Source organism: Pyrus communis, chromosome 16 (assembly GCF_041283825.1).
Source record: "Pyrus communis isolate YQ-2024b chromosome 16, ASM4128382v1, whole genome shotgun sequence".
Taxonomy (NCBI): domain Eukaryota; kingdom Viridiplantae; phylum Streptophyta; class Magnoliopsida; order Rosales; family Rosaceae; genus Pyrus; species Pyrus communis.
This window is the reverse complement of record NC_142580.1, coordinates 19,034,266-19,050,973: the sequence shown is the minus strand read 5'-3', so window position 1 is coordinate 19,050,973 and position 16,708 is coordinate 19,034,266. Positions and strand designations below refer to the sequence as shown.

The following is a 16,708-nucleotide window of genomic DNA, read 5'->3' as shown; positions in this document are numbered from 1 at the left end:
TCATCCAAGAAATGCAATACCCTAAGTGGATCTCCAACATCGTCATTGTCCTTAAAAAATCTGGACAAATACGTGTTTGCTTAGACTTCTGAGACCTTAATGATGTTTTCCTAAAGGATGACTTTCCCTTGCCAATCATTGAATTCATGGTGGACGCAACCACTAGCCACGAGGCATTGTCATTCATGGATGGCTCCTCTGGATACAATCAAATTCGCATGGCTTCCGAAGACAAGGAATTAATAGCCTTCCACATTCCAAAAGGTATCTACTGCTACAAGGTAATGCCCTTTGCTCTGAAGAATACTGGAGCTACATATCAATGCGCAATGCAGAAAATCTTCAATAACATGCTACATAAAAATGTAGAATGTTACGTAGACGACATGGTTGTCAAGACCAAGAAGAGATCCGATCACTTGAAGGATTTACGAATGGTGTTTAACAAACTACGACACTACATCCTCAAAATGAACCCATTTAAGTGTGCTTTTCGCGTTACTTCTGGGAAGTTCCTTGGCTTCATTGTCAAGCATCGTGGCATTGAAGTGGACAATCAAAGAGCAAGGCCATTCAAAGCATGCCCGAACCAAGGAACATACATGAGCTAAAAAGTCCACAGAGGCGGCTAGCCTTCATCAAACACTTCATCTCCAACCAACTCATGGACAAACTTTGCGAGAAATACAACTTCAAATAGCAAAAGTCTTATATGTATCATGCTCCAGCCAACGGTCTTGCAGAAACATTCAACAAAATGTTGTGCAACCTCCTGAAGAAAGTAATCGGCCGAACGAAGAGAGACTGGCACAAAAGAATAAGCGAAGCACTTTAGGCATATATGACGACACATAGAACTCTTACCCAAGCTACGCCTTATTCTCTCATATATGGCGTGGAAGTTGTTCTGTTGCTTGAAAGTCAAATCTCCTCAATAAGGATAACTATACAAGAAGGCTTGACTGAAGAGGAAAATGCAAAGATACGACTTCAAGAGTTGGAAGCACTCGACGAAATGAGGCTTAAAGCTCAACAACATTTGGAATGCTACTAAGCATAGCTATCCAAGGCATTCAACAAGAAGGTCCGCCCAAGGGCTTTCCAAACTGGAGATCTTGTCTTGGCATTATGAAGGCCCATCATCACAACTCACAAAACAAAAGCAAGTTCCCATCAAAGTGGGATGGACCTTACGTAATACAAGAGGTCTACACCAATGGCGCATACTTACTCATGGAGGAAGACGGCTTAAAGATTGGCCCCATCAATGGCAGATTCTTTAAGCGTTACTACCCCTAAAACAAACAAACAATGCTCCTTGCATGTACGAGCCTAAACTACACACGGGAACAATGTTCCTTGTTTGCACGAGCCTAAACAGTGACACTCAATGCTCCTTGTTCACATGAACTTACAATGTGACATCCAATGCTCCTCGCCTGCATGAGCCTAAACTGCACACGGCAACAATGTTCTTCACCTGCAGGAGCCTAACCTACACATGGCATAATGTTCCTTGTTCGCACGAGCTTAAAAGGAGACACTCAACGCTCTTGGCCCACATGAGCATAAACTGTGTACGAGAAAACAAAATAAAAAAAAATCACCAACAAGATCACCATCAAAATTGCCAAAACCCTCACTCACTTGAACTACGTCATGACTTAATCCCTCCTTAACTGAGGGTACGTACTACGTAGGCAACTTGAAACTTCAAAAAACTTCAAGTACAGTCACATCATCAACAAAATCACAAACACTTTGAAGAATAAAGAGCAAATTCAAAATGTGAGTACTTTATTTCTTTAAAGAAAGAATTCAGCTACAAAGCCTTATTACAAAGTGAAAAAAAAAATAAATAAATAGGCCTTCTCCAATAGTCGACAAGGTGTTATTCTCAGTCATAGCTCCGCTGCGGATGCGATCACCAATAAGCTCAAGCGAAGCCGGTGGATTGTCACGAACATGGTGCGAAGGATTCAAGATAAGAATCCTCGATGTACATGCCTTCTTTTTTGTATTTGGTCGACCAAAATCTGTCACCTCCCAAGATGCGTTAGAGGACCATGATTTGATATGTACCGAGTTGTCTTTTGAAGGAAGAACAAGCACCTTAGGGCCAGTCAATGGCACGCAAAGCTTCAATGTCGTTCCTCTATCTTGCTAATCACCTTCCTTTGCAAGAATGGTGATGGTATTGCTCTTAAAGCACTTGAAAAATATCATGGCTGCAACAAAATAAACAAAGCAACATAAGCATAAAAGTGGGATGGCAAAGAAAGGAAAAATCGTTTCCCTAAAGCAAAAGACATGCGAGCCAAACCTCATGAATGTTGAAGAATGACAATGACAATGTCACAACGACAAGAAGAAATCAGCCACAATGCTTGATCAACACGGCAAAGAAGGCAGTTACAAGATAGTCCTTCAAGGCACGCTACATTAGTAAAGAAAACCAAAACACATCATAATCGCACTACGCAACCCCGCAGCGATTACGCAAGCAGTTTCTTGCACTGCATGGCGAAGAGGGCAGCTACAAGATGGTCCTTCAAAGCACGCTATAATCACAAGGAAAACTAAAACACCACGTAATCGCACTACGCAACCCCACACGGTAAAGTGAAGCACTGCAACAAGCTTCAAGCAGCTACAACTCTCACCAAGCACCAGCAAAAAGGGCACGGCAGCAACAACTATAGGGCACAACAGCAACAGCAACAGATGCGCATGACAACGTCACTACCAAGGGAATATTGTGACCAAAAGGCACTACACAACATAAACACGCTGCAGTCTTTTGCACAGCACCAATGATGCACTACAACAAGCTCCAAGTAGCAACAACAAGCAAGCCACAACAAGAATTTATGTTGTGAAAAAAATGCACACTAAATTGTCCTATAAATGGGGGTCAATTGCTTCCTAATGCTATAAGGGAAATACATACCCAAATAGCAAAAGAAAAATCAAAACAAGGAAGCAAATTCCAAAAAAAAAATGACAAGTTTCAGCCAATCTGCGCAACTAGGACGTTTTTGTGATAATTCAACTTTCCGAAGGAATTTCGATGCAAGGAAAATTGGAGAAGGAAGCTGAGTAGATGAGGATCATTGAGTCCAAATTTCATAATTTTCCTTAAAGCCAAACGTTCCCGTTTTCAAAGTTATTCCCGCAGAAGTTGTTTTCCCGTCAGGATTGCGCAGCTGTAGAAAAATGCAAAGTTGAAGGCTTTCCTGATTTTTCCTAGTGGCATGCAATATATGTCTGAAAAGATAAGGGATAAAGCTACGTTTTCAATATTTTTACAGAATTTTCCAGAAGAGAAATCAACCTCAAACTGGGCGTTCAAGTCAGATGACATATTTTCCAAAACAAAAAATGGGAAAGGAAAAATACCTCCTGGCCGTTGGGAATCGAAAGGGGAAAGAACAAAACACCCTCCTTGCTGCAGGAAATCGAAAGTGGAAAGAAAAAGACACCTCCTTGCCGTGGGAAAAAAAAAAGAACAAAAAAAGGAAGGTGAAAAAATTGCTTATCCGACTTACCCAAGGACAAGCATTTAAGCTTTCCAAAACCTTGAAGGAAGTCACAAAAACTTTCCAACACTTTGAAGGAAGTCATCCTCGTTACCAAAATTGAAGACGATTCCTACCAAAGGAAAAACATTTGTTTCATACGACGACAAGGAAAAACACTTGTTTCCTACACCCACAAGGAAAAGAAAATCAAGTCCCAAAATCCACCAAATGTATTTTGTCAAAGATTATGGAAAATCAAATATGCACAATAAGTATGTGCCGATTTATCCATTTTCAAAATTTCTTTCAAGATCAAGCCTCTACGGCCCTTGAAAAAGAAATTTTCATTTCTTTCAAGATCAAGCCTCTATGGCCCTTGAAGAAAAAGTTTCATTTCATTCAAGATCAAGCCTCAACGGCCCTTGAAGAGATGTTTTGTTCAAGACCAAGCCTCTACGGCCCTTGTCGAAATTCATCACTTCATTCAAGATCAAGCCTCTGTGGCCCTTAAAGAAAACTTTAATTTCAACTCAAGACCAAGCCTCAACGGCCCTTGACGAAATACACCACTTCAATTCAAAACCAAGCCTCAACGGCCCTTGAAGAAATGTTTCGTTCAAGAAATATGCCTCAACGGCCCTTGACAAAATTCATCATATCAATTCAAGAAGTACACCTTTACGGCCCTTGAAGAAGCAAACTAATTCAAGATCAAGTCTCAACGACCCTTGATTTAGAACATTCACATTGCAGGACTTCAAAACACATTTCTTACATGTGACAAGCACATGCCTACAACGCGCCTTGAAATGGGGGCATTTGTAGACATGTAAATTTTGTTGTATACAAATGATGCATCACAAAGCTCCACGTGGCATATGACTCATCACAAATGGACAAGTCATCAATGACATGTGGCATAAATCAAGCAAGGGAAGTATAAAACATTCCCAAAATTTGGCACAAAGGAGAAAACTCCCTTAAACTCGGCAAAAAGGTCTAAAGTGATCCTAAAATCGGAAAGAAAGCTAAGGCATCTTCAAAAACAAACAAGAATTGAAGATTGTTTACAAAATAGGCAATAAAGCCTCTTAATTTCAGCCAAGGGAGTAAAGGTGGCTGAAATTAAGACACAAAATGTGCCTAAATCCTCCCATGGAAGAATCAAGACACAAATCAAAGCCAAATCCACCCAAAGGCAAGCCTTGAGAAGCCTATAAATATAAGGTCCTCCCACAAGCATAAGGGCCAAAGTTTTGTTTCGACTAAAGCCGAAGCATTCCCCTTGAAGAATCAACAAGCACTCGTGCCGACTCCTTCAAGACTCTGTTGCAAGCTTAAAACTTGTAATGACGTTCATTTCAAGATTAAGTCGCCAAGGCCCTTGAATCAACGAAATCCTGCATCAACATCACCCTTTGCCGCAGCTGCTTTGAGGTGAAGATCATCCATGCATTGTTTCAAGCTCAAAACTTGAAGCAATCGTTCAATCATTCGTTCGAGATCAACTCGTCGTGACCCTTGGATTAACAACGTACACATCTTATCAAATTTGAAGACTAAATGAGAAGAACATTGTAAACAAAGATTGTAGCCTACAAATTCATCAATACAAATCTACTTTGTGCATGTGTTCTCGTTTCATTTGTTACAGAATTTTTGTGTTTACATGGTTATTTGAACCTAATTGATTGACTTAAATATTGAAGTTGGACGCTCGACTTCCTAGCAAAAGGGTTGAAATTGATTGTAACTGTACCATCATAGTATTGTTCTATGTTGTCTAGATTGACTAAGTTGTTTTGAGTATCAACTAGTTTACTTTCATTAATTAGAAACCAATCTGATGGTAAACTAATGTCTGACCATTTGATGGTTCTAGATATTTTGATATTGGTATTTTCTTGATTACTTTGGATTAACAAAGTGTGTTCTCCGGGACTCTTGGCTATGACTTGGAAGTTCATGTTGTTACCCATGCACTTGTAATAAACTTTGAAAATTAGAGCTAGTGGTTAGACACCTTTCAAGACTTGATAACCAAAGGTTTTTATGTTTAATGTGAGTGCTTTTATCATGTGTGGGTCTGTTAGGTTTATTGTGAGGTCTAGGAAACAATCAAAATGGATTGGTCCATTGTAAAGGCTTGACACAATCATTCCAAGAATGCTATCACTAATGTTAGTGAATCTTGCATCTCAGAGACATAACATGGTAACGGTGTTGAGACCTCTTCTTGTTAATGGTTTTACTGCGATTTGTACAAGACCAATGTGAATGTAATTATGATCGTCTTTTCTATGATCTCTTATTTATTCTGTGTGAATAGTTGACAGGTTTCATGTTCTTTACTGAGAGCATAAGCTTACTCGACTATTCTTACATGGTGTTCACTTTTAAACAAAGAAAGTGACCATTTTTTCTTATAAATTTCTTTACTGGATACGGGATATTCAATCTCCAAAGTCGACACTTTCGTCTGACTAAAATTCTAACTTTTGTTCTTCATTTACTACGTCTGGGATCCTATTTAAATTGGATCTAGAGTTAGTACTGGTAGATGAGTTTTTCCTAAATAGACAACTCATTTTATCTAGTTTCTGGGTTTACAGTTATGAAATAAATTATCTACTTATTGGGTTTTCTCTCTCTCTCTCTCTCTCTCTCTCTCTCTCTCTCTCTCTGCTCTTCCTGTTCTACTCATGTCATATCATCAAGACTTATTGTTTGGACTCAAGCTCTGCTGGTTTGGTTTGAGATTAGAAACTTAAACATTTGAGAAACCAATGAATAGATAAAATATTGAATTGCAAAGACCAAAATTGGGTAGAATGAATTAACTATAAATGACTTACTCAATTACAATCACTTGGCTCCGATACCAAATGATGCGGAAATACTAGATGACAATTGATATGGTAATGGATTTGTTTACTAGATGACAAATGAGATAAGATTGACTAGAATAGATTGATAACATGAATGTATAGAAATCTGACTCAGTTTCTATTTTCTGAATAGATTTCTAACTTAGTTTCTATTTTGTAAATAATAGAAGAAATAAATACTTCAATTCTAAAATGATTGAGATTGCTAAGTAAAACTGGATCATACATTATGATGAACATAATGAATTTAAATTAATGATACAATATAATTACTAAAAATAGAATTTATAATTGACTTTTGAAAACTTACAATTGACATATAAAATTTACTGAAAGAACTAGATGATGGTGCTCATAGGTATCCTTCTTCACTTTCTAAAAGTGTTTACAATATCTGGTTCCTTTGAATACAATGTGAAATCAAAGAAAATTTGAACTCAGAAAAAGTGTGAAAATTAACTTGTTTTCTTTGTCTTCGGAGTCTTCCTCTTATAGACTTGGAAAATGAGACTTGAATGATTGAGTTCTTTATTGTTGAAGCACAGGATGGAAGATGACTTGCTTTTACTATTGATAAATAGTGAACTTGTCAAAATAATTATTGCTTTTACTGTAGAACATGCTGAGTGATTCCTGTTGACTGATTGATTCCTTGCTTTTACTGTGTGAATATTGTCTGAATGCAAATAATGTATGAATGCTTCACATGCTTTACATGGTGACTGACCATGCTCACTTGGCTTGACATGTTGATTCACATGACATTATGCATATGGGTCTTGTGTATCCTAGTAGTCAGCCCACCTGGTACTTTGACTATTTGTTTTTACTGGTTACTGTGATGATGCATCTGATGATTCGGAGAACGTTTCATCTTCTTCATCTTCAGATTTTAATTGTAATTGTAACTAGACTACATGTGACTGTTCCGCTTAAGCGAGAAGTTTTTGTCCAAGGTCTTCAATTTCTGCAACTTTGTGCTTTGATTTTGATGACTTCGAAGACTTTGACTTTTCTTTGAGTGAGGAAAATGGAGAGATATCTGATAATGACTATGCTTCGATAACTGGCTATGGTTCAATGGGAAATTCACTGAGAACCTGTTTAATGATTCCTTGCTGGTTGAATTTATCCCACCATTTGACCGATTTGACTCTGAACTTCTTCATTGTCTGCTTCGAACCCCCATTTTAAAATCCATGGAACTTTATATTTGGCCATAAAAATTAAAAGAAGTTTTTTTTTTGTTGAATTGACTTCAGTCAAATCTTGACTGAAAATGATGCGGAAATACTTACTCAATTACCAAGAATTATAATTGATCTGGCAATGGATTAACTATAAATGACTTAATCAAGTACTAATCACTTGGCTCTGATACCAAATGACGCGGAAATACCAGATGACAATTGATCTGACAATGGATTTGTTTATTAGATGAGGGATGAGATAAGATTAACTAGAATAGATTGATAACATGAATGTATAGAAATCCGACTCAGTTTTTGTTTTGTGAATAAGATAAGAAATAAATACTTCAATTCTAGAATGACTGAGATTGCTAAGTAAAACTGTATCTTATGATGAAAATAATGAATTTAAATTAAAGATGCAATATAATTACTGAAAATATCATTTATTGTTGACTTTTGAAAACTTACAATTGACTGATAAACTTTACTGAAAGAATTGGATGATGGCGCTCATATGCATCCTTCTTCTCTTTCTAAAAGTGTTCACAATATTTGATTTCTTTGAATACAATGTGAACTTTAAAGAAAATTTGAACTAAGGAAAGGTGTGAAAATTAACTTGCTTTCTTTGTCTTCGGAGTCTTCCTCTTATATACTTGGAAAACGAGACTTGAATTATTGAGTTCTTTACTGTTGAAGCACATAATGGAAGATGACTTGCTTTTATTGTTCATGAATAGTAAACTTGTCAGAATAATTGTTACTTTTATTGTAGAAAGTGCTAAGTGATTCCTGCTGACTAATTGATTTCTTACTTTTCCTGTGTGGATAATGTCTGAATGTGAATAATGTTTGAATGCTTCACATGGTGTCTTGAAATGATGACTAAATTCTTCTCCTGGTGACTGACATAGTGACTGACTGCGTTTACATGGCTTGACTTGTTGATTCACATGGCTTTATGCAATTGGGTCTTGTGGATCCTGGTAGTCGGCCCATCTGATGCTTTGATTGTTAGGCTTTACTATTTGTTGGGATGATGCATTTAAAGATTCGGAGGAAGTTTCATCTTTTTTGTCTTCAGATTTTAACTGTAATTCTATCCCGTCCAAACACCAAGGGGTTTTGCCACAGAACTCATTCACCATGATTCGGCTTTCTCTCTGTACTACAATCCTAATGCAACCATCAAAGACAGTGATATAAGAACATTGAAACGCTTCAGGGCACACTTAGCATGCTTGGGAGCAAAGGCTGGTTTTTTCAGTGACAATGACATCTGTGCTGGTCTTGTTGCAGAAGACAGCGGAGCACAATTTATGGCGAATTTCTCAATCGGTGAGCCACCAGTTCCATAGCTCTTAACCATAGACACAGGGTGCAACCTCTTGTGGGTTCAATGCCTTCCTTGCACCAAGTGCTTTAAACAAACAAGTCTGATTTTTTACCCTTCTAAGTCCGCAACATACACACATTATCGTGCTCATCCCCATATTGCACAATTTCCCCTAGTGACAAATGTGACCCCTTAAACAATTGCAAACTCTCTCACGCATACCTTGATAGAACCAAAGTAGCTGAACTTATTGGGACCCTACTTTCACCCTTGAGACGTCCGATGAAGGCATTAGCACCGTTTAAATGTTGTTTTTGGTTGTGCCCATGACAGTGATGGTTACAACGGGCAGCCTAGTGGAATGTTGAGTGTGCTACAGGCTAAAAACATATAAATATTCATATTCAACTCCCTTCTAAAAAACTATGCAAGGGGATAGCCATAGCAATCAATATTGGGCTGCTTTACACTTACTCAGTTCTTGAAACTAGAAAGACCTTTCTTTGTCCAAGGATTTTGCTTCTTAGACAGCTGCGCATTAAAGATGGGCATTTAATGTCATGAGGAGGGAATTCTAACATGGAATACTTGGTCTAGGTCCTTCAAACATATCTTTGGCAAACCACATGGGGTCAAAATTCTCTTATTGCATCGGTAGATAAGGGATCCTAACTACCCTCATAACCAATTAGTCTTAGGCGATGGTGCAAAGATAGAAGGCACTTCAACTCCACTTGAAGTCTACAATAATCTTTACTATCTAACCCTAGAGAGCGTCAACCTCAACGAAAAGCGGCTTGAAATCGATCCGGAAATCTTCAAGAGAACAGAATAAGGCTCGGGTGGAACAGTCATCGATCCTGGAACAACAGTAAGCTTCTTAGCCACAGGTGCATACAATGTCCTTAGAGATGAAGTGCAAAAGTTGTTTAATGGAAGATTGGAAAAGGTGGAAGAGCTCAGTGTTCCTTCAGGTTTGTGCTACAAGAATTCCAGATGTTGTGTTGAACTTTGCAAGTGGGTTAGACATATAGAGCACTTTTCCAGATTATGGGGAGGGTGAGTTTTGCATGGTAGTGCGCAAGTGTCTCCTGAGGGAAGTGACTTGAACGTTGTTGGAATTATGGCGCAACAGCATTACAATGTTGCCTATGATCTTGCTGCAAGCCAGGTTTATTTCCAGAGGATTTATTGTCAACTTCTTGATGATTAATTGGGGTTCATTGTGCATGATCTAATAATAATCAGGAAAACAAAGAAAGTAATTAACAGTTACATTGATATGTCATGATGTGTTTGTTATAAATATGAGATGTAGGTGAAGATTGATTAGTCTCTCTAATGCTATATTATTGTAGCTTGTTGGTGCGAGAATTACTTGACACTCAAATTAAACCCTCGTTTGACAATTGTAGTAGAATGGATAAGTGAGGGATCGTTCTAGACCGGGGATTAGGAGGGCTTGCTAAAACCTTCTAAATTGACTTAAAAACATAAAAACTAAATTAAAATACTCTTAACAAGACTACTATGACTCAGAATGGCTTTGAAAAACTCAAATTGTCTAAAACAATCAAATTGACTCAAATAGAAGCTAGAACTTGATTTAGATGAATTTGCAATTGTTTATGACTCCAAAAGCTTAAAGATACAAAAATAAAACAAATACGAATGATTAAGACTTAACAAAATAGGGGGGGAATTGTGGTTGGACGATATTAAATTAAAAAGACAGAATATAATTAAAGGCAAAATGTAAATATGAATGTGATAAAAATATGGATGATGGAATAGCCAAGGGGTTCTTCTCCACACATGTTACACTTGCAAACAAAATTGATTCTCAGTTGGTCTTTCGATAAGTTGTGAAACTCAATGCTCCAAGTTAATTAGATCCGCTTAGATTAACTTTCAGATTTCCCTAAATTCGTTGGATTGAATGGAATACGCATTACAACCAAATTATTCTTAATCAAAGTCCCTAACTATGGAATACGCATGATAGAGACATTTAACCGAGATCATTAAGTTCAACGGAAATCATAAACATCGACGAGGCATTCGTTACTATGGAATACGCATGAAACTTATGCCAAGAATTCGTTTAACGCGATTGTTTATAAGCAACCTCTACTACTTGTGAATATAAGTTCATAACGATTAGGTGAAATTCACTTATATTCTAGCGTCATATTTATGCATGAAAATTAAGCTTGCAATCTCAATGAACATACATAAATAAGTTATCAATCAAACAGTTAAACGAATTGAATCCACAACTTATGAAATTCCAACCAAACGTAATCAATTCAAAATGCAAATATAAACATAGTTTCGAATCACCCCCTAGCTAAAGGGGGTTTAGTTCCTCATAACTTTGAAATCAAAGAAACACCTAAACATTCCAACAACTCAAACGTGAATTGTATGAACGTTTAGGCACTCTTCTCTTCCCTTCTCATACGTACAAAACAAAGAGAATTAAATTTAAACTTTGAAATCAAAGAAACACCTAAACATTCCAACAACTCAAACTTGAATTGTATGAACGTTTAAGCACTCTTTTCTTCCTCGTTGTTGTAGCACAAGGTCTAAGGTGAGCTTTGGGGATTATGTGAAGTGTTTTGGAGGGATGGGAAGTGGTTGGATAGTGGCTGCAATGAAGGAGAAAAACTGCACAGAAAATGGAAGTGTTTGTAACTGAAAATGTGTATGGAAGAGTGAATGAATTTTGAGGAGTGTTGGATGCTTATTTATAGGTGAAATGGGGGAACAAAAGAGGAAATATTGCAGCTAGGAGGGGATGAATGATTATGGGTGCATGTGTTTGGAATAATGAAGGGGGAATGTATGTAATAAAACAACTAGGAAAAGTTATGGAAAGTTGGAAATGGGAGTGGGAACTCACGGCATTGTTGGGTTGTTTATGGGAGAATAAATGTATGATAATGGCTAAATAATTAAAGGGAATGAATGGGAGTGACACTAGGTTGGTTATGCATGTGAATGCAAGGAGGAAAGCTGAAAATGCAAGGGAAGCTCACGGCACAATGTTGTTTTGCTTCTTGAAATGCATGTGAATGCATTTGAGTGTAATATGAAAAGAATGACTAATTAATGTATGTAGGGTTGATATGCATGTGAATTAGGTTGGAAAGAGGTGGAAGTGGAATGTTATGCAATGATAATGTCTTGTAAAGATGCTAATAAATAATGCATGTAGGGTTAGCTAGGTTGGCTTTGTTTGGGTGCATGTATGTTAATGGTGGTTTTGCATGTGAATTGATGGATTGTTTTTGATGGAATGGATGGTTCTTTGCATGGCTATAAGGGATAGAATAAGAGAGAATGGGCTAGGCCCTTTGTTTTATGTCCAAAGTGAAAATAAGGCCTTCAAATTCGTCCAAACTTTGGCTCCATGGATAAGCTATCCAATCCATGCCCAAAAATGCTCCAAATGGCCTCAAAATGCACTTTCTTGCTCCCTAAGCCCTTAGAACCTGAAAACACACAAAAGAAGCATAAAGAACTAAAATAACTAAAGAAACATAACGTAAATGTACGAGAACAAGCCATTTAAGTCGCATGAATATGCTCCTATCAAATACCCCCACACTTAGCTTTTGCTAGTCCTCGAGCAAAACAGAATAAAAACAAATAAACAAAACGACACTAAACACGTAAAACACAACCTAAACCTTCCAACAACCGTCTTAGGGATTTCCAATGCACATGACATGTTAAAAATCATCATTCTCACAGATTTTTAGTCATCTTCACACTTAAGTACATTCTTAATCATAGTCACCATATACTAGTTCACAATTAAGCATTTAAAACCATGTTTTGAATGTAGTAACATGCCTTAGAGAATTTGCTCAATTCCTTACAAGATATGCACTCGATTTTCACTCAGAATTTCTAACTACACACCCTAATCTAGTCATATGTGAGAAGATTGATGTAAACATGAAAACGAACACTCACATATATGTATCATAAAGAGAGCAATTTCTGGAGTTAATAAGCATGTTTAGGTATGATCTCATGAATGGAATGCTACTACTTAGAATGAGAACCAGTGATTCCATAAGCTCATATCAATTTCAAACTCCGCAAATTGAAACACATAACACTCAAGATAGAAGTTGAGGGAGGTAACGGGGCTAAGGGTAATGGTTTAACAAAGAAAGGTAGAGTACACAAACGTTCTTAAAGCAATAGTGAGCAAAGTATTGAATTAGGCACTTAGAATTCCCTTTAGAACGCAGAAGTTAACTTTGAACACCCAAGGGGAAGTCACAACACTTAGGGCCATATTCAAACTTTTTGGGCCCTTTCATCAACAATCACACTTGTGAGTCCATTCTCACTTATTTTCACTCTTTTTCTTTTCTTTTCTTTTCTTTTTTTTTTTTTTTTTTTTTTTTTTTCCGTGCCTCCTTTAAGACTTAGGCACATACATACACACAAAAATCCCTTCCCCCACACTTATTTTCTGCAACATATTAATAAAAAGGAATTCAATTAAGTCATGCTCACTATCCTTTAAGAACAAGGGTATAGGAAAGTCCTACTCTAGGCTAGGTAAGGGGTGATGTGGGTTAACAAAGAATAAAGGCTAAACGAGGCTCAACGGGGTTAAAACTTACAATAAATACGAAATATGGGAAGTAAGGCTATTTGGTTATGGTGGCAACTACACAACTTCATCTTGATATATGTTATGCAATTCAATGTCATGCTTTGAATGAAACGGATATAAGTTCTAGCATTTAGTTCTATCATGATACAATTGCATTCTAAGTAGTAACCAAGCAAGGAATAATGAGATCATGCAACAACTTTAGAAAACAAAGAATCACAGAAAATAACTCTCCAAAGAAGGTAATGGCTCGAGTCTCACAGGGTTGTAGCGTTTGTTTGAGTTCCTTCCTTCAAGCATGTTACAAAAACGAATTTTTCTTTTATGATTGCATGTGAAGTCATATATTATAACCATAACTAAGCATAAACCAAGAGTAAATCAAACTTTTCTCTATGTTTATAACTCTTTCTAACCGTCATGCAATTATAAACCAAATCCTTAACATTGTGTTGGAAGGTATCCTAAGACACAAACTCACAAAAACGACTCAAAACACTCTTTTTAGGCTTTTCAAAACAATTTTTCAAATTTTTATGTGCTTTTCGGAGTTATAAAACAACACACACTAAAATAGTTTTAAAACAGTGAGAAACAACATGTGAAGTGATAGGTGATAAAATCCAACGAATTTGCATCAAATATACTTAGTTACCCCCCCCACACTTAAATCAAACATTGTCCTCAATGTTTTAAGCATAGATTCACACAAAGCATAAGTAAATACACAAAAAGCACTTAAACATACTAAACATGGCAAAATGTAATTAACAAAGAGAAGAGTTTAGGGACGCAAATCTGGTTATGGAGTGTAAATTCCATCTTCTCTTTGTTGATTGCAATGAGGCTTGATCTTGATGATCCACAGGCTTACTCTCGAACTGGTTTCCGCCCATCATTGATTTTCCTTTGTGCTACTGGGCTGGAGGATTCTTTTGGTCTTCCCCGAAGGTCTGAGCTTATCCCTTTTGTCTGTTTCTTTGTTCAATCTGTGCAGGAGTGGTCCCTTCTCTGGAAGTGTATCAACCGTTGAAGATGACTACTCGAGAGCAACGCTAGGTAAGCAATCAGGAATAGGTTCCAGGCAGTTGGCTCCAGATCGGAAGACTGACTCCAAGTGCCGGCTGATTGCTTCTTTCACTTTGCCATGCGAGTAAGAACAAGGACAAAGAAAAAGACAGGGAGAGAGCATGATATGAGATACTTTTGCTTTTGACCTTGATGATATGAGATACCTTTGCTTTTGAAGAAGCGGTGAAGGAATCAGCGCATGTATTTCCTCCTGGGTCATATGTACTCCAGGTATCTGGTATCATCTTTGGGGAAGAAGAAAATTTTGAGTAATTCAAAAGGCTTTGCTGGGAGTGCGCCCTCAGAGGTGAGAGAGAGTTGGGCATTTTTCTTCAGGTTTACCCTGCCATAAAAGACGAAGGTCGACATATATAGAGATAATATCAAGTGGTGGTACTTTTTACCTTCGTCGACAAACGTTTTGATCCCGCAAATCCGGCTTTTTGAAATAATGGCGCCTCTTCGATCTCTGAACACGCCTCTTCGATTTCTGAGCAGGCGCCCCTTCGAGTGCTGAACGACACGTGGTAGTGCAGATGCGGCTCCTTTTGACAAAGCTGCACGCGTCTTCTGAAAAGCTGAGAAAGTGTCGCCGAACTTTGCGCTTGTCGGCTAAAGACGTGTAATTGAGATGATGGCCTCCACGTGTTATCAGCTTTGTCAGATATCTTTTGACAAAGCTGAACGCGTTTTCTGAAAAACCGCGAAAGCGTCGTCGAAATTTGCGGAGGAAAATCCGGATCTCTGAATCGGTGGACCCGTCGCCATGGCTTTTTATGGAGCTATCGATCACCCCAACAAATACACTCTGAAGAAATCCCATTCTTGAAAAATCGACTCCGGCCCTTTGAGAATTAACTCCAACCACCCCTTCTTTCTGAACACTTTTGAAAAATGGCAAACTCATCGAACCTTAGCTTGGAATTGAGCCTTAGCAGTGATACGGGCGCGCCGCGTCAAGGTAACGTATGGCGCCCTTCTTTCTTTTCTTCTAACGGTCCTCTCACAGGTGAAGACTCCGTGATGCAGGACGCCACAACAGCTACAATAGTAGCTAGGAACCTCCTCACTCCGAAAGATAGCAGGCTGCTGTCAGGACGGTCCGATGAGCTGGCCGTTCAAGAGTCCCTCGCACTTAGTGTTCAGTGTGCGAGTTCTGTGTCCAACATGGGCCAACGCCTGCTTGCCCGCTCCCGTCAGGTGGAATCATTGATGGCAGAAGTGGAAAGTCTCAAGCAGGAGATCCAGCAGCTGAAGTATGAGAATAGAAGTTTGCACGTGCTTGCAAACAACTATTCGACGGGCATGAAGAGGAAGCTTGATGAGCTGCAAGAGTCTGAAGGTCGGATTCACAGTGACCGTCAAAGGTTCTCGTCTTTCCTCCAGAGGCAACTTTTTCCTGGCTCATCCAGCGCTTGGCCAAGTATTGAGGCCTGGAATGCTCTATCTTCGATGCCTTCTGCTCCTATGCCTTCCGCTCCGATGCCTTCTGCTCCTACGCCTTCCGCTTCAAGAGTAAAGCCACGTAGTGGGGCCTCAAGCAAACACCCTTTGTGAAGCACCATCTTTCTTTGTTTAGCAGTGCCTATCAATAAATCAAACATTTTCTCAATGTTACAATCATAGACTCACATAATTAATAAACAAACAAACAATAACAACTAAACAACCTAAGTAGCGCTAAGACACAAACAAACACCAAAATGACTCAAATGACTCTAAAAACACATATTTTTGGGTTTTTCAAAAGATCTTTTTTTTTTTTTTTTTTTATTATTTATTTTTTTTTTTATCAAATTTTCGAAGTTTTATACCAAGACACTATAAAACACTCTAAAAACGCTTAAAACAGCAAGAAACAACATTCTAAGTGATAGGTGAATAAATCCCACGAAATTCATGCAAATACAAATTGTTTACCCCCCCACACTTAAATCAAACCTTGTCCTCAATGTTTTAAGCAGAAAGTCACAACAGAGCAAGCAAATAAACAAATACGAGAAAGAAAGCAAAGTAAGGCAGTAAAGAAAAAGAAAGGAATAAAAATAAGTCTC

At 38.0% G+C, this 16,708-nt stretch overlaps 1 pseudogene; it reads left to right on the top strand.

The window, feature by feature from the left end:
* Positions 1–9,596, top strand: part of LOC137730957 (aspartic proteinase CDR1-like) — a 63,548-nt pseudogene extending 53,952 nt beyond the window's left edge.
* Positions 9,597–16,708: the final 7,112 nt, after the last annotated feature.